We start from the raw sequence: 23,869 nt of genomic DNA, 5'->3' as shown, positions 1-23,869 counted from the left end.
AAAGGGCATGCCTGACGCCAAATTAAAACAGTTTTGCCGAATGTAAGGAGATTCGTAGTCTGAACATATTTTGACTTGAAAATAAACATGGTTCTTATGGAGTATAACAGAAACATAGTATTGCAAGTTTTGGAAAGTTTCGTGGCTCATTTACGTCCTGATAACATAAACTTCCCTATTTTAAACAGTGCTAATGTACAGTCCTTTGTGTTTTGGTAAAAGAAAATGGGAGGACTATTGTGAGACGACTGAAGAAAAAAGTTAGTTTGCGTTAGTAGGTGGGTAGTGTTAAGAGTGATTGTCTGTGAATTAAGTTAGAATACGACCAATGCTGCTGCTTCTGACGTACAGTGCACAAAGAATCAAACTCGTGTTGAATGCCAGAAGTAGTCTGTTGACTCACAGGGAATAGAACTGCATACTTCCATATTTACAGCGTGACATTACGCATACACTGCAAGTTATTGTAATGTGCATGGTAAAGGCTAACTGAAAATACCCCTTAAAAAAATCATTGCTTTTTACTGTGGCCCACCGTAGCACCTACATTTATGAAGTTCGTGATAGAATATTGGTTTTATTGTACCAAGTATTTGAGTTTATTTCTATTCCCGGTGGCTGACTATGCATATAATCTGTGTAAACTGTTACTCGTGTTTTTTCACGGTCTCCGCATGATCGATGTGTAGAGGACTGAATAATATTCGTAGATTGCTGCAAATTGGATCATGGAATTTTGCATGTTGGTTTCGTGAGGCAACAAGAAACACATTTACTGGTTGTCAGTTTAGATTACACAGCACTTTGACACTCCCGCTGCTCCAAATAGTCAACTACTTTTGGCGCTGGCGTCCTCCATACCCACTCCATGTCTCGTGTTTATCCGAACTAATCTCACTCCACATTTTTAGTTATCTTGAATTGCTTCATTGTTTATCAACACTATGATCTTTTGACCAGAGAAGTAGTGAGACACATTACAGCGATGTTGTATCTGATGGAAAGCGAATTATTAATAAAACTGTTATCAGTTCGATAGTTTGTGTAAAACTATGCACTGTTCTACCGCAAATAAGGCATCGCAGTACTAAGATTTACGAAAGCACTACAGTAGCGACTTACAGGATGATCTACAGCGTAATTTGGAATCTGAACTACTGTCCAACATGGATTTCTACTACACAAAATACAGCCAGTGGTGAAAGTCACTTTAATTCACAGAAAAATAATTGTATCCCCAAGTGAATTATGGATTTATGTAGACGTGATTTATCTAGCCATTTTATGAATTGAAGTTTTTAGAAAGAACTTAGACGCCAGTGCACCGAAAGAGCACATTTTCGAAGTACGTAAGTTGTCATCCAAAAATTACCAAATATGACACTCCCGCAGAAGACACACAAGAGACCGATATCGAACTGTAGACCCTAATAAGAGAGCTGGAAAATTTCTGATTTGTTCGGTACGACGGACGGGGAGTGGGCGTCAAAGTGTAAGATTTGGTTTTGCCTTCTGAGCAGCGTCCTCGACCTGTGACCTGCGGTATCTTTGTGGATAAGACGCGTATCCAAGGTTTTGCGTGCCCTCTCAGCTGTGTGGGCAGGCAGCGCGACAGCAACAGGTAGCGGAGCAGCCGCCTCGGCTGCTGTGTGTGACCCAGTTCCCCCCAGTTGTCTCCGGGAAGCTGCCGCTGCTTCGCTCCTTCCGCCAGCGGTGCGTTATTTCCTGCGGCTGAGCCTCTACCATCCGGCATGTCCCTCCGCGGTTAGATAATGTCTGTTACACATTACTATCGCAGGATGCGAGACTTTCTACTTTCGCATGAGTCTCGCGTGTTTGTCATCAAAGCTTGAAATATTACGTAATATTTCACAGCAACACTGCTACTGCTTAATTGTTTTACTGCAGTGCGTTATAAAACTTGAGTCATCACGGAATGTGACTATATTGTATTACTTTGCTAGCGCTTGAACGAGATGTTATGGCTCCTTATCTGTGAGTGTTGATTAGGGCTATTTCAAGTCCACAGATAAAACAACTCGCGAGGAGAAACATGTTGCTTAAAAGTGACTAAACTAACACACTGACCTTCAAAGATGTGGTCTTAATACATCTATAGATACTACACAAGCCACCGTATAGTGCATGGTGGACGACATATCGTAAAAAATATAAGCTTTCTTTTAAAGTCGCTTATTGAGCGAAGGACAAAGCATCTATGCCTCTGTAAGAGATCTCTAAGAGGCATACATGTGGCAGCACACTAGTCGCACTGCCTCCTCCTAATACTGGTTCTCTAAACTTAGCCAACAGGGTTTCGAGGAAACGTCGCGTCCTTTCCAAGAATTCCAGTTGAAATTCTCCTAACACCTATGTTACTTTAGTATTGCGTACACCGACTTTGTGTGATTTGTCTGCATTGCTTCGTGTCGTCCTGCTAGGAACTCCAAAGTCTGAAACAATACTCTAACATTAAACGCGCTAGTCTTGTATGGCTTCTCATATATTTACAGAACCGTTCCAACAAATCTTTCATTCGCCTTCCACAATACAGATTTTTCATGTCTGCCCCACTTTACATCGCTTCTTAGTGTACCCCTAAATACTTCGGCACTTTAACGTTCTCACTATCTTCTTCACAAAACCTGTAAACAGCTAATATCCTATCCTTTATTACATAGTTAACGTCTCAAATTTATCTACATTCAAAGATAGCTGCCATTCATTAAGAGAATAAGAGTTCTGTCAGTCGTCCTGCAGTTCAACGGCGATACTTCCCTGCACAAAACTGCGTTACCAACGTACAGTCACGTAGTGCTGCTAAGCCTTTCTGATAAAATTGTTCATGTATATTGAAAACATTAGAGGTCCTATTTACTTTTCTTGGGAGAAACCTGATCTTGCTTCCGTTTCTGTATAACATTTGTCGTCCACTGTAACGTACTAGGTTCTATTAGACATTTCTCGAGCCAATCACATACTTACCAAGATGGTCCGTATTATAGTATCTTAGTAGCCGACGATGCGGTACTAAGTCGAACGCATCTCGGGTATCAAGGAAAACTTGAATTTACGTTTACACCTGCTGCCATGGTTTGCAAGATGCCGTGTATGAATGAAGCAAGCTGTTTCCCATACGTGTGTTTTTTATGAATCTGTGCGGACTCTTGACAGAAAGTTCTATGCTCCAGGAACACCGTAACGGTTGAGTTTAGAATGTGGTCTAGAATCCTGCAACGCACAGACGTCAGTCATGTCGAAGCTTAAGAACTTGAAAGGCTAATTTTGTGAGTTCTCCGCAGTGGCGTATCTCTGACAACAATCTATCTTCTAGGGATGTACGTAGCTACAATATCTGTTGTCACGATAATAAATAAAAGTACTTAGAAAAAGTTTGTAGTAAACAGAACTGGAAGAGAGAGAGATTACGTAAACAAGAGTAACGGAGGGGAGGCTGAGATTGGTCCGCATTAGCAGTGTCAATGACTACATTTCTGCGGGATCTGCATAAACGAAACACTGCGTGCGTATTTCATTCTGCCGAAACTCAAACTAGGTAGGTATAACGGCGAAGCAGTAGAAAACCTAGACTGCCGACATATAATAGGATCCCTACAGTAGGGCTTTGTTATATCTGAATAGCAGGGAACGTTTATTATCCAGACTGTTTCCAGCGAAGCACGAAATACAGTGGAAAACTGTCTACACCTGACTATTTTGTAATTCACACTGAAGTTTTTAGCAGAGGTTCCACTTTCAAAAGTGTGGTAAAATGATCATCAAAGTTTTTCGTGCCAGCTATTATATCGAAAAACGCTTTTGTTTTAATGATTGCAATCATACTTCCCGTACCATGTCCTGGCAGTTTCTTCCTGCATCGTGATGGTACAAAAAGAGCTGCCCTCTCAGCTCATTCGATGCCCTTAGTCAGTCATATCTGATGGGGATCCCATATAACGTAGCATTATTTCAGAAAAGGAATGGGAAAAGTGTAGTAGGTATCATCCTAGTAAATTTGTTGCGCCATCTGCTAATAAAATCAGTCTTTGATTCGCCTTCCCCACAACATTCTATGTGACAGGTACAATTAAAGCTGTTCGTAATTGTAGTGCATAGGTATTTAGTTCAATCGATAAGCTTTAAATTTATTTGGCTTGTTGTGTAGTCGAAATGTAACGGGGTTGTTTTAGTACTTGCGGAGGACATCACATTTTTTACTGTTCAGGGCCAGTTCCCACTTACTCCACGAGCTAGATATATTGACTAAACCATTTTGTAATTATTTTGTCTTCTGATAACCTAGTTGGAAAGTAAATGTCAGCAGCATCTGGAAACAATCTTAGGGCGTCTCACAATGTCTACAAAACATTTTGTTCATACTAAAAACGGAAGTCTAGATGTAACTTCGTTTTCACTAGATAACTTACTGTCAATTAGCAAGAACTGTGGCGATTTTAACAGGAAATCATGAATAGTCGCACAATTGAGCCATTCTCAAAAGCATTCTTTAGATGTACCACAAAAATCAATTTGATAGCCTTTGTCTATAGCACTCATTGCTTTGAGTGAATAGAGCCTGTTGTTGCACAAGAACGATATTTTCTGAATCTGTTCTTCTTGTATGTCAGTAGATCGGGTCTTCAAGATATTTTAAAATGCTGAAATACAGTATATTTTGGTGAAATCAGCTGGTTACGGCGCAAATAGTGTTACGGCGGTGTTCTAGCCGCTCTTAAAGGAAGAATAAGTCTAAACGCCTAATAAAATATTTGTGCTGATGGTGCAGCAAATGTCACTGTAGGGGATTCTTTCTTTATCATAAGACAATGTCTCTCCCTCGCCGTTCGAAATGGTCAACATTGCCTTGATGACCATGCAGATGAAATGTCTTTAACGATGTCCATAACTGCCGTACTTACGGCATCACGATGCAATCGAGTGTGTTCCAAATAAAAAGTAAAGGTATATTTCTGTCTTCATCTCAAGGACATTGAGCAGTTTCTCAGCGAGCAGTAGCATACATTCACATTCAGCAACATTTGTTTGTGTGCCGACACAGACTAGTAATCAGACTGCTCTGATTGCCAAATATGGCCCAATATTTTATTATGTTGGTCTGCGATACCTTCTTCCGACCAATCCCGGTAAGCCTTAATCCTCTCCTTTTTTCACGACTGTCGGGACACGGGAGTTCGTGTCCGCAATCCTTTAGGCGGAAGCTTTGGATTACTGAAAACAAAGCCCACATATGACGTCCAGCTAGACGTAAAGTAACCGGAAACACTTAAAAAGCTGAAAACGACATTAGAAATATTTTGCGCAAGTAAATAGTAACCTTTTTATCATGAAATTGTCATTTATCTTCAGTGTTTAGCTGTCAAAGCTCTAGGCTAGGATTCAATAGCGAAGTGAATTATCTTAAGCTTTTCTGGCCCTTGAATAATACGAAGTTCAAAGAAGCGTTCACGACTTAGAACAGATTTTAATGCCACGCATATAAATTCCATGTTTCGTCTGTGACCTGTGAAAGCACCGACGCTGTAATTTGTAATATATCAGCTACATCTACACCCATACTCCGCAAGCACCTGACGGTGTGTGGCGGAGGGCACCTTGAGTACCTCTATCGGTTCTCCCTTCTATTCCAGTCACGTATTGTTCGTGGAAAGAAAGATTGTCGGTATGCCTCTGTGTGGGCTCTAATCCCTCTGATTTTATCCTCGTGGTCTCTTCGCGAGATATACGTAGGAGGGAGCAATATACTGCTTGACTCCTCGGTGTGAAGGTATGTTCTCGAAACTTCAACAAAAGCCCGTACTGAGCTACTGAGCGTCTCTCTTGCAGAGTCTTCCACTGGAGTTCATCATCTCCATAACGCTCTCACGCTTACTAAATTATCCTGTAACGAAGTGCGCTGCTCTCCGTTGGATCTTCTCTATCTCTTATATCAACCCTATCTGGCACGGATCCCACACCGGTGAGCAGTATTCAAGCAGTGGGCGAAAAAGTGTACTGTAACCTACTTCCTTTGTTTTCGGATTGCATTTCCTAAGGATTCTTCCAATGAATCTCTCTCTAGCATCTGCTTTACCGACGATTAATTTTATTCCATTTTAAATCATTCCTAATGCCTACTCCCAGATAATTGATGGAATTAACTGCTTCCAGTTCCTGACCTATATTGTAGCTAAATGATAAAGGATCTTTCTATGTGTTCACAGCACATTACACTTGTCTACATTGAGATTCAATTGCCATTCCCTGCACCATGCGTCAATTCGTTGCAGATCCTCCTGCATTTCAGTACAATTTTCCATTGTTACAACCTCTCGATATACTACAGCATCATCCGCAAAAAGCCTCAGTGAACTTCCGATATGATCCACAAGATCATATATATATATATATATATATATATATATATATATAGTGAATAGTAACTGTCCTACGACACTCCCCTGCGGCACACCTGAAATCACTCTTACTTTGGAAGACTTCTCTCCATTGAGAATGACACGCTGCGTTCTGTTATCTAGGAACTCTTCAGTCCAATCACACAGTCCAGATATCAAGATGAAGCTCGTGAGTTACCGTCAGAGTATATACGCTACCACGTCTAGAACTAAGTGCGGAGGCGATTCAAAACAACGCTGTACGTTGAGGTGACAAAAGTCCTGGGATACCGATATGAACGTATACAAATGGCGGCAGTACCGCGTACCCAGGATGTAAAAGAGTAGTCCACTGGCGGGGCTGTCATTTGTACTCAGGTGATTCACGTGAAAACATTTCCGATGTGATTGTGGCCGGGAATTGAGTTTACACGTGGAATGGTAGTTGGAGTCAGACGCATGGCAAATTCCATTTCGGTAATCGTTACGTAATTCAATATTACGAGATCCTCAGTGTCAAGAGTACCGACGTTACTCCTCACCACGGACAATGCAGAGGTCCGCGGCCTTCACTTAAAGACGGAGAAAATCGGTGTTTGGGTAAATTTGCCAGTGCGCAAGCAACACTGCGTGAAAACGGCAGCGACTCTCATCGGTTCGTGACCATATCGGTTGGACCCTAGACGACAGGAATACGGTGGCCTACTCAGAAGAGTCCACATTTCAGTAGGTAAGAGCTGATGGTAGGATTAGTGTGCGGCAGGCCCAACGAAGCCGTGGACCAGAATGTCAGCAAGGCGCTGTGCAACCTGGTGGTGGCTCCGCAACGGTGTGGGCTGTGTTTACATGGAATGGACTGCGTCCTCTGGTCCGGCTCAGCCGAGAATTGACGGGAAATTGCTGTCCGGCTACTTGGAGACCATTTGAAGCCATTGGTTCAAATGGCTCTGAGCCCTAGGGGACTTAACTTCTGAGGTCATCAGTCCCCTAGAACTTAGAACTATTTAAACCTAACCAACCTAAGGACATCACACACATCCATGCTCGAGGCAGGATTCGAACCTGCGACCGTAGCGGACGCGCGGTTCCACACTGTAGCGCCTAGAACCGCTCGGCCACCCCAGCCGGCATTTGAAGCCATTCATGGACCTCATGTTCACCACCGGGCCAGAATTGTTCGCGATTGGTTTGAAGAACATTCTGGCCAGTTCTACCGAATGATTTGGCCACCTATCGCACAACATGAATCCAACAGAACTAATCTTGAGGTCACTTCATGCACAACATCCTGCACCGGCGACGCACTTGTAATTATGGACGGGTATAGAGGCAGCATGACTCAGTATTTCTGCAGAGTACTTCCAACGTCTCGTTGAATCCAAGCCACATTTAGGTGCTGCACTAGGCCTGCCAAAAGGAGCTCCGACCTGGTATTAGGAAGTATTCCATGAATTTTGCACCTCATTCTGTACACCTCCTGTTGGTAGCTTATGGCTGTAGTTAAAAACAAATCTATGTTGATAGGTAAAATATCGAGACACTTCAGCTTAAAACGTTAGAACAGTGGCTACGTAGATATCGATATGTCGCACACCATCCCTAGCTTCCCGTTCTCGATTTATTTCCAGTCACTTCTGGTAAATTGTTCTTTGCAAGGATCTTCACCTCCCCACGCAGGTCATCTAATGAAGCGTATGTCAGTGGACGACGAGGTTAAGTTAAACCAAAACTTTCCTAGCAAGCGTGTTACGTGAAGACTGTGATCTACCTTTATTTAACAATGCTTGGACTCTCAGGATGTCACTTGTCACTCAGGCATACGAAAGTTAACCTTTTTCTGTTGGCTATTCAGATTTTTGTAATCCAGTGCAAGGTTAGTTCTTAAGGCCAAGCGAGATGACACTGTGGTTAAAAGATTCTCATTCGAGATTCCAGCAGTAACATTCAGGTTTTTCGTCTTGTCCCCGTAAGTAAAATGGCGGAGTAGTTCCATTGAAAAGGACACCACCGATTTACTTTCCTAATCCCTTGATAAGAGTTTGTGCTCCGTCTCCAATGATCTCGCCATCGATGGAACGCAAAGGTTCCGTTTTGGTTCTTCTATCGCTGTCGCCACAGCATTATCATCAGTCGCAGCATCCGCCGTCGCGCTGATTACATTGCTCAGATCTCTTGAGACGCTTTAGAAGAGCCTAGGAACCATATGCTTTGAAACTGCAGTCCACACTGACAGGCTGTCAAACAAATCTTGTGGCTTTCGAAATCACGGAAGAAGTCTTATTTTATCATCGTTGTCAACCGTGTCAACATTTACGGTAACCTTATGACTAATTCTAAAACCATAGGACTGCCCACGCTATTAGAGCCTCGTGCACGATTCCAGATGAATAGCAATGACATTGCTGTTCAAACGCTTGCTTACATCTGACTGGCCGTTTGCTGCACGTGCAGTCTGTCGTCTGTCGTACAGCATTTCATCTGTGTATGGACGCTTGTTTTTGTTTTATGGCACTCGTTTCGCTGTTTCATTTCGAAGTGTAGCTAACGGTACTCCCCGCTCGCTCCCCCCCCCCCCCCCCCCCCCCACCACCACCGTGCGCGCGCGCGCTCTCTCTCTCTCTCTCTCTCACACACACACACACACACACACACACACACACACACACACACACACACACACAATGAATGTTCGTGTGACTACCTTGCCATGTAGACTGATAACGTTGAAACACTTTGTGATTATACTTACTTTCCTCCGGAATAGACGCAGCTTGTGTGAAATGGATCCCATAGTTTGCATTTATTTTTGTACGCTATAAACTGACTAACAAATCTTAGCAACATGATACTTCATCTTGAAATGATACGCAAGTTTTTTTTAGCATCCAGCATTTAAAACTGCCCTGCAGACTTCGAACGGCGTCTGTTTTAAGTTTATAATTACTGCGCTGTCAACAGATGGTAAGCCCTAACAATAAAGAACTGAATCGATCACATTATTTTGTCATTTGTTACTTGGCAACGTTGTGAAAAGGCAAAGTAATTATCTGATCATATTGTTAGTTCCTACCTCAAAATAAAAATGCTAAACGTGGTGTGAAAGTGAAGAGCTGCGTAATTCCAAATCAGGTACTCCAGTTACTAAAGAGTTTGTTGATCATAATGCTGTTCACAAGTAAACAAATTCGATTTCTACCTCTGTGCTTTTATGTTTTCCGTTTTGTCCATTAGTGGACAGATTTAAGTATTTGGGAGGAGATTTCTAGTTTCAACATTTGTGTAAAAAATCAAAGAAAACCTCCCGAAAACATGGATATTGCACCAAAATAATGTGAGTTAGCGCTATTGATTGGGTACATCAAAATAAACTTACAGGAATTTTGTTTATGTTGAAAAAATTAAATTTTCCGTTGGCAACGATTGTAATTATAAATCTTCGTCTCGCTGTCTTAAGTGCATCAGTACCTTGATAACACTGCACTTAACCAGCGTTGCAACGATGGTTACTTAATGTCAAACAGCACTGAACTGCTAGAGAAAAGTATTCGTGAAAACATTGTATCTTGGAATTTCGTGCTCTCATTCAAAAAGTGTCCCATTTGTCTATACTCCTCTAGTCCATTTCCCATGCATAGATATTTTATTCCAGAGGTAAAAAAGTGTTAGTAAAGTACGGTTCTAACGAACGATTTCTTCAAGCTTCCATTGGTTGTGAGGGGAAATGCCAGAACTAGAAATTATTTCTCAAGCAGTCTCGCGTAGGACTTCCTCTGCCACACTACTAACGTAGTTAGCCAGGTATTAGGCTGAAAATTCCCTGACTGTTCAGTGGATCACGAATCGAACAATCAGCGTTTTAGGGCGCTGAACTGAGAGGTCATCAGCGTCCTTGCACAGGGAGACGAGAAGGGTTAAAATCAGTTAAAACAATGAGGAATTCTCAAAACAAGCTGTATCAACAAAGACAGCACAATAAAATGAAATTTTAGAAAACATTATAACTAGAGTTATAAAAGACGATCCATGACATGCATATTAAATCACTGGAGAATTTGGAAAAAATCAATTATAAAAGATCAGGACTGAAACATTTAAAACGGGCCACATTACTGTGGTACAAGGATGACTGACAGACGTACAAAGAGGACTGACAGACGCTCTGCAGCACACTAAAATCTCGCACACAATATTTTGTGTGTAACAGCTCACAAAGCTTAAAACACGTACGACACGTGTCTACGTAGAGAATGAGAAATATATTTCTTAGAAAAATTGTTTCGTTGCCATTAAGATGATTTGTTCAGTAATACCTCTGCATCCCTTCCCGCATTTAGAGGCTTTTGGGCAGTACTGGTGGCACTGCAGGTAGATCATATCTAAACTTTTTGACAGACAACCGTACGTCCACGGGTCTGGTGGGACAGACGTCCGACTGCTTCTTCCACCACGTGGAGGGAATAGCAGTGCGAGTACACTTCGTTTTTAGTGGCGACAGGAGGAAGGAAAGCGACCGACGTAAAAGGCTGCTTCCTTTCACTTTCTGCCGTCTCCAAGTATCCCGGCGGAGAGAGCTGGGGCGTGATTCCATGGTTGCCACCACTGAGATATCAAGAGCAAGCAGGAAAGTGGCGAATCCTTTCCTGTTCTTTACAAATAAGGTATAGTTATAGACTTTACGGGAGCAGTATTCGCTTTACAGACGTAAAACTTACCTATTGGTTTCAAGTATACAAGCAGCGAGGTGTACCAGTGGTTAAGTCTGGACTCGCTCTCATTAGGAGCACGCTTCAAATCCCCGTCCACACCCTCTGCTTAGGTATTCAGTTGTTGCGTAGTTGGCATAAAGCCAACACGAGGCTGATTGCTTTGACGAGAGGTCCTACCTGTTTCCCCAGTCACAACGTGCGCTAATCACCTAGTCGTCGACAGGACATAGAAACTTATTTTCACACGATTGATGGATTCGAGTTATTTTGCTGAATAGAACAGGAAAACGAGCGTCTAATGATGGTAAGAACAACACGGAACAGTGGCTCCTGAATGATTTGCGTGAAGGTGCTAACTGCACTCCCTCTTTCTTAGCAGGGTGGCAACTAATATTTGAACTGCGTTTTTGTTGGGAGCAGATACAAATCCTGACAGTCGATTGTTTTCCGCATGTGAATTAGTTCATAGTTCTCGTTTCACTCATTTTCAAGCCTAGTAGGATTATTGGTATAACCCGTGAGCTCAGAAATAAGCCTTGAAACCGAGTTGCGGTGCGCGTGACTTCTTCGTGGCCATTTGCCTTTCATGTGGCGGGTTATCTGAAGCGCAGTTATTTCACGCTGCTGATAAATTAGTACATTTCACTGCTGGTGCTCATTCAGGATTATATAAGCAGGAAACTATGCCTGTCACAACGAAAAATGTAAATGGTCTTTCGGATAACTTTTACGTTCACAGTTGATCAAATTCGTGTGTACTTTGAGGGCCACCTACAGTGACTTTTGTGCACTTTCATTTAATTTTGTAAGGAACAAAGAAAAATAATTTGAGCTAGAGATCTCGTGGAGTTTAATCGTTTGGTTTCAACTGCTTGTCATGAGAGAGAAAGTAAATCTTCTGCGATTAGGCGCTGTCACAGTTATTAGTGGTGATGCTCCAGATTTGACAGTAGTACGAGGAGAACGCGACTGTGACTGGAATGCACTGTCCAGTGGCTGGAATGCACTGTCCAGTGACATAAATGTGATCACCTATCAACAGCCTGAACACTCACCTTTTGGAGCGTGGACCGCTGCGAGGTGCAGTGATGTTCAGGAACGTGCCGACAGCTATAGCGATGCTGAACCATGCTGATTCCTGTGTCGTGGGCAGCTGAGATAGGCTTCTCGGTTGAGGATCCATGGCGTGAGCAGCTCGATGGAGGTGATCCCGCAGATTCTCCATTGGGTTTTAATCCGAGGAGTTAGGTGGCCCTGGGAGTACTATAAACTCATCCTGGTGCTCTTTGAACTACGCATGTACACTGCGAACTTTGTGTCACGTTGCATTGTCCTTTTGCTAGATGCCAACGTGCATGTAGAAGTGGACACAGATCCCAAGGTTAGATGCATATTTCCGTTGATCCACTGTCTTCGAGAGATCATCCAGGAAAGCTGCGAAAACATTCCGCAGACCATGACTCTTCCCGCCCTCCAGCCTGGACTCTGACATCCTACAGCCTCAAAAGGACACCTGTCGCCACCCAGTAAATTTCCAGTTGCGGTACTGGCGTGCGAATTGCAGCCTTCGGCGCCGACGACAGCAGTCAGCATGGGTGCATGAACCAGCGCGCTTGCTCTGGAGTCCCATACATACACAGCAATGTTGGCTGAACAGTCGTTAAGAAGACTGTTCGCAGCTCCTTGGTTCATTTGGACGGTCAATTGCTCAACAGTTGCACACCTGTTCTCCCGCACCCATCTCCTTAGATGTCGTTCATCCCTGTCTACAGCCCGTGGTGCACCAGCTTCCTCGGCACCGGTTTTGGACCGCACCAGTTCGCTCTGCACGGTATGACGGCCCGCGAATTTTTCACAAACTCAGCCGTTTCGGAAAAGCTTCCACCGTTGGCCCGAAAGCCAATGATCGTACCTTTTTGCACGTCAAATAGCTGAGTCTTCGTATATCCATAATTGAAACGGACGATTTGGGACGTCAGCTAGTATATGTTAAAAAGTGACTAAATTCCTCCAGCTGTGTTGTTAGTTTTATTGGCAACTAGTTTCGATGTTGTTAAATCATGATCTTCAGGCCCATACTTGTTGACAGTAACCGTATGTGTCTAACAATGGTAGTCAGTGGTGAGAGGCGTATTCCATGCGGAAGGCAGGTAGTAACTAGTTGCCAATAAAACCAACACCTTAATACAGCTGGAGGAATTTCGTCATTTTTAACATAAATAGCTGAGTTTAAGTATTAGAACTACTGCACTGTTGTCCGCTTACCCTCGACATGCTTTTTATACCGTCTACTGCTAGTGCTGCTACTTGCCGTCTGTGAATGAATGGTTATTGCACGATGACGTGGAACATAGGGGGAGTGACTGAGTAGGTCCGAAACGGTGTCCAATGCCAGTCAAGATTTAACTGCATTACAGGGGCTCGACACCTCTGAGATGGACAGAGATGAATGGCCAGAAGATTATTACCGGAATACGTGGGTGTGCAAGTCTCGCAGAGGCTAGTTCAGACAACGCCAATAGTTGCGGCACATTGGCAGACGCCATAGAAAAACGGGTGTTTTCTTTTAGAAAATTCGTAAAAAATATTTGCAATATTAGCTCACTGAAATTCCACGCATTTGTTAAACAGCAGCTTCTGACTGGTGGTGGTGGTGGTGGTGGTGGTATGAGCTACAAATGCCAGCAGAGATAACACGAGCTGAAGTGGACAACGATAGTGAAAGAAATTGGTTCTCTGAAGAAGACGAAAGTGAAGTCGACTATCTGGATGAGCAGACAGGGATTCAACACTAGCTCCTCTCGAATACAAGCTTCGTGTCGTAAGCATTGCTCCTCCTCCTCCTCCTCCTCCTCCTCCTCCTCCTCCTCCCCCCCCCCCCCCCTCCCCCCAGACCTTCCAAAAACAGAGTTGTAATGTCAAAGTGATCAGAAGATAAACGTCGTTTCTTGGAACTAAACTGTTTACTTTCAGAGAACGATTAAGAGTGGAACGCTTTGGGTGACACGTATCGTTGGTCTTCATGTGTGTACTCTTTTGCAGCTGTGACCTTGGTCGGTGCTTAGCCCAGTAACTGTTCCGTGTTCCATCAGCGGTGGTCGTCTTGTGAAACACCCACCCTCGCTCCAAACTCAGGCCCGTACCCGCACTGGCGGCATTAACCCAAATCTTTCCGAAGAAAGAGGCTATCCCAAATCCCTCAATACTTTCTCCTATGATGACGTGGCATAAGAATTAAAAGACAAAATAATCAACGAAGCATTTTTTCCGTCATGAAGAGGCCTTTTTTCTTTACTGGCAGCTGGACTGTAGCTCTGTGTAAGCCTCACAAGAAAGGCTTTGCCTAACGAAGAAGATAAATGGTTTCGGTTCTTCTGTCCGCAGGGAAACCTAATGATGTACTTATGCAATAGATGGCAATGAAAATGCAGAGCAGAATAAAACATTTCACTTTTCCTCTCCGTAGAACTCACATAGACACGGTTCATGGTGCAGTCCAACTAATTTCAAATGCGCCATTGTTTTGCCAAGTGTACACACAGAATTGACTACATATCAGAATCTGCACTCGTACTAACACGGTGTTCTAACATTGCGGGGGATCGTTATCTTACCTCCATTACTGTAGAAACGGATTTACAATGTGCCATATATCTAAAAGAACAGACGTGTTTACAGAGAAGAAATAGTGCAACATAACAAAAATATTTTAATTTATACGTATGTACCAACGACGAAAATACCTCAAGGCTGCTGGAGTATGGAGGAGAACTGATCTGAGTTAGGTCTGGGACTTGGTAGTGCACGATCTGCCTTGTTAAACTGATAGCTCATCCACGGGCTCCCGCACATTCTAATCTAAACTTTAATTTTTCTTTCCATACCAACGCCACATTACTGTGCAAAGATCGTGGCGTCGCTCAACGCCTTTCAGTGACAACACTGTACCACCACTTTATCATATAAAATTTTCTATTTAAAGTATTCTCTAAACTGAAAAAGGGAGCAATTATCAGTTACGCAGCTATGCATCTTATGGCAAGTTTTCTTAACACTGTGTAGTCCTCCACGCTTTGTTCGCTGGTAAGTTGTAACAAAAAATAGTTAGTGGCACGATCAAGCAGCTTGAATTGAATTGGATTCTCATAGAGTCGCTATAGTCAAGCCACAACGCAAGTCTTCCTTATTAGTTTTCAAATGTAAGGTACAGGCTGTATGTCATGCTTCTATTACACAGGGAACGACGCTATGATTTTTCCTAATTAAGATGTTCACCGATTAAATTCTAAAATAAAATGAGAGATACAAATAAAATACTTTCCTTACGTAAGATGTAACATTCACTGGCAACAACACACACCTTTTTCACATGTGTTATTTTGAAATCTGTCGAAGAGTTAATGTCCTTGCCGTATGAAAAGTGGTTTAGACAGCTGTGCCTTGCAAGGGCGGTTGCATAACGGTCTCTCAACGATCTGTTGAACACTACGCCTTTTGTTCAGTCCGTCAAGCAAGGTGGCGCAGTAGTTAAAAAAAGGATGTCCAACCAATCACACAAGATTTCCGCAGTTTCCGTAAATAGATGAATATCGGGGGGGGGGGGGGGGGGTCCTTGGAAAGGACAAGGCCGATCTCATCCCCATCCTGAGCTTGTTTCGTTTTGAATTATCTCTTCGGCATCCGGACGGTACACTCGAATCTTCTTTTATGTTCTGCAAGGAAAAATTATCTTGGTCACACGTCTCCTCCCATACTCTCCATTCGTCTGCCTTCAGCCAGTCAGCCGTTAAGACTCCTCTCGCTAATCTCCAATACGTCACATATTTATATCAGCAGCTGCTTTTGCGCCAGTATCTGGCGCACTTCCTCGATGTCAACTTGATGAGGTCAACCGGAATGCGTCAACACGTCTCCTATGCGCCCACAACTCGTTTCAAGCAGTCGTAAACACAGCTGTCTTCACGGCACCCACATCAAAAGCATCTCCTTCGCCATGAAAACTCTTGCCGTTTGTCCGCTTCTCCACTGCGTATGACAGCAATGTTATGTTACGAAGTGCGACTGGCTGCAGTAAATCCCGAAGTTAGCTTTGACCAGTGACATCACCCACGGCACTAATTGCAGGCCGTGGGGGCAAGTTGCCTTAAGCGTAGCCCAAAGTCCAAGTTAGGCTTGAAGGTCATAGTAGGGTTGAGAGTTGGCGAAGCCAACGAATGTGCCATGAGTCTTTTTTAATGTGCATAGTTTGTTATATTTACGTTGTGGTGTAACCGCCTTTCTAGAATAGTAATTGTCGAAAAGATAAACAGATCAAAGTCTTTACCAATAATAATACTGAAGAAGTTAGCTGAAATAAGTTCTTGAAGCTGGACTGGTGTAATTCAAATAGTTCAATATAAAATGTTGGTGTGAACATGACTACCTTCCATTGTTCCCGTAAATTTCTTACGTGATGACAGGCCAGAGAACACCACGGTTCTCTAATAACGTGAAAGGTCAAAAAGAGATTCAGGGGTACTCAGATGTAGAACTCTGTTTAGTTCTTGATTTGATGTTACGTCGCACAGTGCAGATCAAAATCTCTTACTGGCTCCACCCGCAAATTCTCGCGTGTCTTCTATACATTCGCTGACAATTATCGTTTTCATGGAAAAATACGTGAAACGTTTCAAATAAACAACGCTGATGACATTTGTTAGTTGCACTGAAACTGCATTATCCAATTATTCCTACTATGTTTCCTCCATAAGATAGAAATACTATTTCTTTTATTTTTTTAAGGGTAGACGGAATTTGAGTGTAATCCAGCAGTCTCCATAAACAGTTTACATTCGCAATTTAGTTTCGTATTGTGAATTACAATAATTAAATGTTATGTTAAACAATATGGCAAATTGACAATATGATAGAGCTGTTACAGAATTCTAATATTATAAAATACAGTATACTTGGTTCTTTTTATGTTATGTAATTGTTTGTAAACGAATAGTGTTAAATGCAACTAAACGAATCGACGACGCATTTTGCTGTCAATGGATAGCGACGCATTTTGCTGTCAATGGATAGCGACGCATTTTGCTGTCAATGGATGGCGACGCATTTTGCTGTCAATGGATGGCGACGCATTTTGCTGTCAATGGATGGCGACGCATTTTGCTGTCAATGGATGGCGACGCATTTTGCTGTCAATGGATGGCGACGCATTTTGCTGTCAATGGATGGCGACGCATTTTGCTGTCAATGGATGGCGACGCATTTTGCTGTCAATGGATGGCGACGCATTTTGCTGTCAATGGATGGCGACGCATTTTGCTGTCAATGGATGGCGACGCATTTTGCTGTCAATGGATGGCGACGCATTTTGCTGTCAATGGATGGCGACGCATTTTGCTGTCAATGGATGGCGACGCATTTTGCTGTCAATGGATGGCGACGCATTTTGCTGTCAATGGATGGCGACGCATTTTGCTGTCAATGGATGGCGACGCATTTTGCTGTCAATGGATGGCGACGCATTTTGCTGTCAATGGATGGCGACGCATTTTGCTGTCAATGGATGGCGACGCATTTTGCTGTCAATGGATGGCGACGCATTTTGCTGTCAATGGATGGCGACGCATTTTGCTGTCAATGGATGGCGACGCATTTTGCTGTCAATGGATGGCGACGCATTTTGCTGTCAATGGATGGCGACGCATTTTGCTGTCAATGGATGGCGACGCATTTTGCTGTCAATGGATGGCGACGCATTTTGCTGTCAATGGATAGCGACGCATTTTGCTGTCAGTGGATAGATGCGCTATGAGCGAATACTTTGACGTGAAGTTGTTGAACTTTCAAAGCTCAAAAGGCGAAATTACATATGAGTCTTACCTAATGACATAAGATAATCTATGCAAATTAACTTCGAAATCTTACGAAAAAAGGGATTATTCGTTTCAAAGTCCGCAATGAAAAGCTAAATTCCGCCACCTGATCTCGTTCTTTCAAGTTACTAGTATGTTTCAAGGCGTTGATAACAAGAGCATCCAATCCCCGAGTTCCCGTATTACAACTGGAGTCCCAAAATTTTAATGGTTAAAATATGCGATGCTGTGACGTCATAGTAGTACTTGAGCGACTAACGTTTGACAGGTTTTCTATTATCACGGTTTACGATATTATTTTACTTCAATAATTGTACTTACACAATCTAAATAACAATATTAAATTTCGACGGTGTCACGTTCGTTTGTTTCCTCACAATCACAGCTATGTAGCAACTGCAATACGGCGCTAATTTTTACGAGCGACTCAACAGTGATATCATACTGTGTTTGAAATATTACTCTTTAATAATAACCCGAGTTTTCGGTTTTTTCTTCAATCATAGTGCTTTTAAATAACCCATCTGTATGGACTTCAGTTATTTACGGAGAGTAGACACAGATCTTCAGTTTAAAATCGACATTAAAATATTTCCACGTATAGAATGCAGACATTTCGGTTCTTCATAAAAATAATATACAGCCACTTTTTTACAATGAGTGGTACACAGAGTTCTCATTGGAGAGATGTGACACCTGTGTGGCTGGCAACGGAAATGACTTCGTTCATTGTCTCCATCCGGAATAAATGGCGTTCGAAGTCCTAGATGGAGCACTGCGAATTGGTCTAACCTAGGATACAGAAATAAGCAGGTTCCATTACGGAGTTGTCTCGTCCACATTCCCATCAAATGTTGATGAAACTTCTCCCATTGCATATATTTAACTATCTGCATGTGGTTCCACCCCTACCGCAAGGCAATAACTTCTACTGCTTGCGCTGATAGACGGTGAGTAAACGACGTTAAAACGGGATTCTGAGAAAACAAGTGCTTGGCAAAGTTTTCGTTTTGGGACTGGTGTATATTAGCGAGGTAACAGTTCCCAGAAAATAACTGCTGCGAATAACAACGCCTTCGCCGGCTGTTTCGCGAGCGTAATAAAATTACCAGATATAGTTCTGTTGTCATAAAGGATATTATTCTTAATTGCTCGACCTTGTGAAACCCATATTTATCCACGGCTGCATTCTATCCTGTTGCACGAACACCACATATCTTGTGTTTTACCTTTGGCCTAATGAAGGCGTAGCACTATCAGTTAAGTTTCAAGGTCAAAGAGTGGCCTCTCTCCGTCCTCCTGGAATGCGTTTATAGCTGCCACAAATCCGATCGGGACGTTAATTACGGAGCGTGGGCTGCAATCGCCAGATGTTTGAAAGCCGCTTACCAGTAAATGGCGCCTCTTAACCCGCTCCAGAGTTTGGCGGCTAGACTCCGTACTGGGGAAGCCGTGACTAATTTAGTGTGCTATTTTCGTAGAATCCCGTTTGCAGCTGCTTTTATTTTTACTTCAGTGAAAGAAAAGACTCTTATGTCTAAATATAGTCTACTACTGCAACACACTAAAAATGAAAAAGCCAGTCACTTTTAGCAATGGGCCTAGGTTGCGCGATTTCTACGTGACAATTCCAATAATTCAGCAGATTTCTAGCCACAGGCATTTATCGCACTAGTGCACTAATAAGAGTGGAACGACAGTTTTGTTTGGACTAAATTTTATATTTATATTTTAACGTTCTTCTTTCTCTTATTCTTAGTAATCTTCCTAGCAAGTTTGCGTTGGGTAGGGTTTCTCTTTCCAGGCCAGTGTATCCTCAGGTGACGATTCTTCCGGAGTTCCTGTGAAACATGGAATTATCAGAGAATTCACACTTACTTGGAAAAATCAGGGAAATCTCGGGCGATTCCAGGACTTTCATAAAATCCCAGGAAATTCTGTTTTAAACTCGCACTGAAATTTAATTTTATTGAACTATATATATCATAAATCCCAAAGTACTTAATATTATTCGATATAAATCATCCACGTTTAAAAACTGTGGTCAGACTACTGTTTATGATCGTAGTGTCAGCCGAGGGGAAACGAAAGACGTTGTGTGATGCTGGATTCCCCCTTCCCCCTCCCCCTTCACCCTCCCTCCCATTCCCAACGGTGATGTATCAAGGACTTCTTATTACGCCGTCTTGCTCCCCATACCTGGAATTCTCAGGGATTTTTTCCCCCTAGTTTGAGTATCCCTCTGTGACCTCGTTTCTCACGATCTAACGAGCCCCGTAGATTTAGGCTTATTGATCCGAGATCTGTATTTATAGTATCTAGCCACGGTAATTAAGATCTCCAACGCTCTCTAGCCTGAGATGATCGGCTGAGCTGATGGCTGAATTGCACGGTGCCCATACGATATCCAAATCAACGAAGTCTCCGTTCTTAAATCTTCTCACGGGTTGGAGCCCCTGGTATCGAATCGTTTTTCTATTAAGTTCGACCAGAGATATCTCACGATCTTCTCAGTACCTGCATTTGCACGGCATGTAGTGAGTGCTCACCGCTTCTATGCATGGGCAACACTCGGTACCATTGTGCGGTATGTCTGATTTTAGGCGGATCAGCATCGTACTACAAAGGACACCAGTGACTTCTCCGAATCGCAGGCAGGTCGTTCTGATTCTTGCTCACACACTCTTTCACATGACCATCAGAGTTCCAGGAGATGGAGTCGTTTCAAGGTACTGAGTCTTGTGTGTGCTTAAACGGAGACCAAATCTTTGCAGACGATCGGTCATACCATGTTTGGACGTAAGTTTCCAGATCCTTCCTGGTATCTACTGCAAGCATATCAGCATATGGCACTCTTCGTGGCACAAACTTCTGTCGATCGCGCTTTATGATATCCATTATGGTGACGTAGTGCAGTGGAGACAGAGCTGAGCGTTGATGAACGCCAATTGCTGACGCTTCGGGGTCCTTATAAATGGATTGAAAACTTGCCAGACACAAATGACATTAGTAATATACTATCCCTCTGATGAAGTAGCTACGGTGTTTTTAGCGTAATGTTAAAGTTCAGTTTGAGTTCTCTGTGTAGAACTGTCTATTTCAAAGAAGTTTGCTAAATTTTATGGTAGCCACAGTTCCAATCCTAGACACAATCTGTAGAGTGCAATGAACGAACAGCTTAATAACAAAATCCGTTTGCATTGTTTTCGATACCTATTCGGAGTCACACCTACAGCAGGATGCCAGAAATGTGTGTCTGAGACCGTTACTAATTGCAGTTTGCTAAATTTCAGTGAAACATACATAGAATAATAAAATTTTTGTTAAAAAATTTAATATACTTGACAATTTTGATCTCTTCTGCCGGGTATATACTGTCGAGTAACTTCCATATGTTGTTTTACGTAAAACCACAATTTGATGGAAACTCCAGGAAACGAGTGGTTAGACAGAAGCCTTTCAGAATACTCTGCAAAGGAAAATGCTGCGGAATGACACGGCACTACCTGATCGCTGTTTGGCTGGGCTCTGACGACGTCAAGTCGTGCTGGAAGCGAATGACGCAGCTTTTAGTGACGGAACTCGCACACGTTTACTGCTCAGTCATGAACGCCAGCCAGCCAGTTTGTTACCTTCTGTGTGACACTCTGGGAAATAACGGCGTCTGATTCATGACGTCACCTCAAAACAGGAATACTAAACTAACTGAATGGCGGGTGTATATTTGCCGCAGGAGGAAAAAGTCTTGCCTTTCACACTGCACCTCCAGTTCCGAGAAGTGATGCAAAATACTGTTGTCTCCGCAGTTGTTGCTTGTTAAACGCAAAGACATGGCATTTATTTCTCACAAGGAGAGGACGCCTACTCGTCACCGCCGAATTCGTCCAAATTCATGGTACCTGTAGGGCGTGGTGAAAGTGTCCCAAGTGGGAACTTCAGGTGGCCAAGCGTTTAGGAAACAAAAGTAATTTTGATGCGGATCTGTGACCGTGTGCATTTTACGAATTCTCCCTGTAACACTGTGTTCAGCAAGTGGTTTTCGGCTCAGCAGTAAGAGAACGGGTTGCGATTGAAGCAATGCGTACACGACTGACGTCACAGTTTACCCGCATTTCATACTATGCCTATACTTTATGTGCTTATATAAATCAATAAAATAACATATATGATGATGCGGTTAATTCTGATGTCAGTAGTGTACGCACTGCCAAGGAGCACAAAAATATTTGCCACCGGGCAAAGTCGAACCTACGACCCTTTCAATGCAAATCTGATCTCTTACCGCTGAGTCAAACACCGCTTCCTAATCACACTTTCACAGGGACAACTGCTGAGGGGCACATGGTAAAAGATCCGTATAATAATTACTTTTATTTCCTAAACGCTTGGCCATCTGGAGTTTCTACTTGGGGCACTTTCTGGTCTCACCACGCTCTGCATGCACCATGAATTTGGCCGAATTTGGCGGTGACGAGTAGGCGTCCTGTCCTTGTCATTTGTTACAAAGGTTTTTCGACTGTATTTAACTTTATTTATTCATCTTTACTTCTTTCTGTACGTGGCAAACGCAAGTTCTGACATGAGTGAAGTGGTTTTAGAGGTTGTGCAATGTAGTGAAATACCGTCTTGTGCAATCCTTGATTTAGAGTTTGTTTCACTTAAGAGAGTAATTGCAATATAAAAGAATTATACTCCCATAACGGCTCTACAGATAAAAGTCGGTGATGGGATTCTGTGGGAATTTTTCAAACCTAACATACAGTATTCGAAGAAGACTAGATAAGTATTACCAATGACTGAAGCTATGACACAGCGTAGGGAACCTCATACTGTGGAGGTGATTTTCATAAATGTTACTATACTTCCATTACTACCTAAATGAATGATAGGCGAAATTACGCCTACCCCTTTTTTTGTATATTCATAAATTGGGAAACAAGGAAGTTTTCTTCGCGAAGAAAGAACGAAGAGTAAGTCAGGTGTGAATGGAGTCGGCTCTAGGGAACGGAAGAATAGGAGAAGTGATGAGGAAGATAAATTACACAGCTAAGTTTACTGAAACGAATGTGATAGTCAGGTCCAAAGTGAAAACTTGACTAGGTAGTGGAAGTCGTGACAGATTGGGGATCAAACAGCGAGGTAATGGGTTCCAGCGGATTAGGGAAGGACGAGGATGGAAGTCGGCCGTGTCCTTTCAGAGGAACCATCCCGGCATTTGCCTGAAGCGATTTAAAGAAATCACGGAAACCTAAATCAGGATGGCTGGACGTGGGTTTTAACCGTCGTCCTGCAGAATGCAAGTGTGCTAACCACTACGTCACTCCGCTCGGTGTCGTGGGAGACTAAAGCTGGTATCCTACAAGGCTCATCCGCTTCTCCATATCTGGTACGCTTTTGATACAGGCGTTTTCTAGCAATAAAGGGCAAAATGAATTTAGGACACACACACACACACTTGGGCACCGCAAAAATAGATTCATCCAGCAACAAGCTAAGATTTGGGTACTTCATCGGTTGAAATAAACAGCAGCCGTAAATTTTTAACTCTTCATTAAGCTACCGGTTTCGCTGTTAGGTTACATCAGGCCCTCTGACAAAAGTAGACTGGAGAAAAACCAGCTGCGTAAAGTCATTGTAGGAGCCTCAAGAAGATAATGGGTGTCCGCAGGTTCCTGGCGTAAACAACGTGATCACTTCGTGCATCTACCGACAACTCTTACTGTGGGCCCTACAGTGAATACAAGCAATTGGGTTTTATTCCATTCACTTCTGTGAAGGGGCCTGAGGGCGATGTAATGGAACTTCGAAACCGTAATTTCGGTTTGTTAATAATTCAGCTGTATCATACAATACGCGGTACAACATCCAGAAGAATTTTTATCATCACTAGTTCGGAGTGTTTGAA

At 42.9% G+C, this 23,869-nt stretch overlaps 1 protein-coding gene across 7 annotated transcripts in view; it reads left to right on the top strand.

Moving 5' to 3' along the window:
* LOC124591006 (oxidation resistance protein 1) overlaps window positions 1-23,869 on the top strand; it is a 775,097-nt gene that overhangs the window by 318 nt on the left and 750,910 nt on the right. The gene's annotated exons all lie outside the window — the stretch shown is intronic.

This window comes from Schistocerca americana, chromosome 2, assembly GCF_021461395.2.
Source record: "Schistocerca americana isolate TAMUIC-IGC-003095 chromosome 2, iqSchAmer2.1, whole genome shotgun sequence".
NCBI lineage: Eukaryota > Metazoa > Arthropoda > Insecta > Orthoptera > Acrididae > Schistocerca > Schistocerca americana.
Note: the sequence above shows the minus strand (reverse complement) of the source record. Positions and strands in the feature narration are given on the sequence as shown.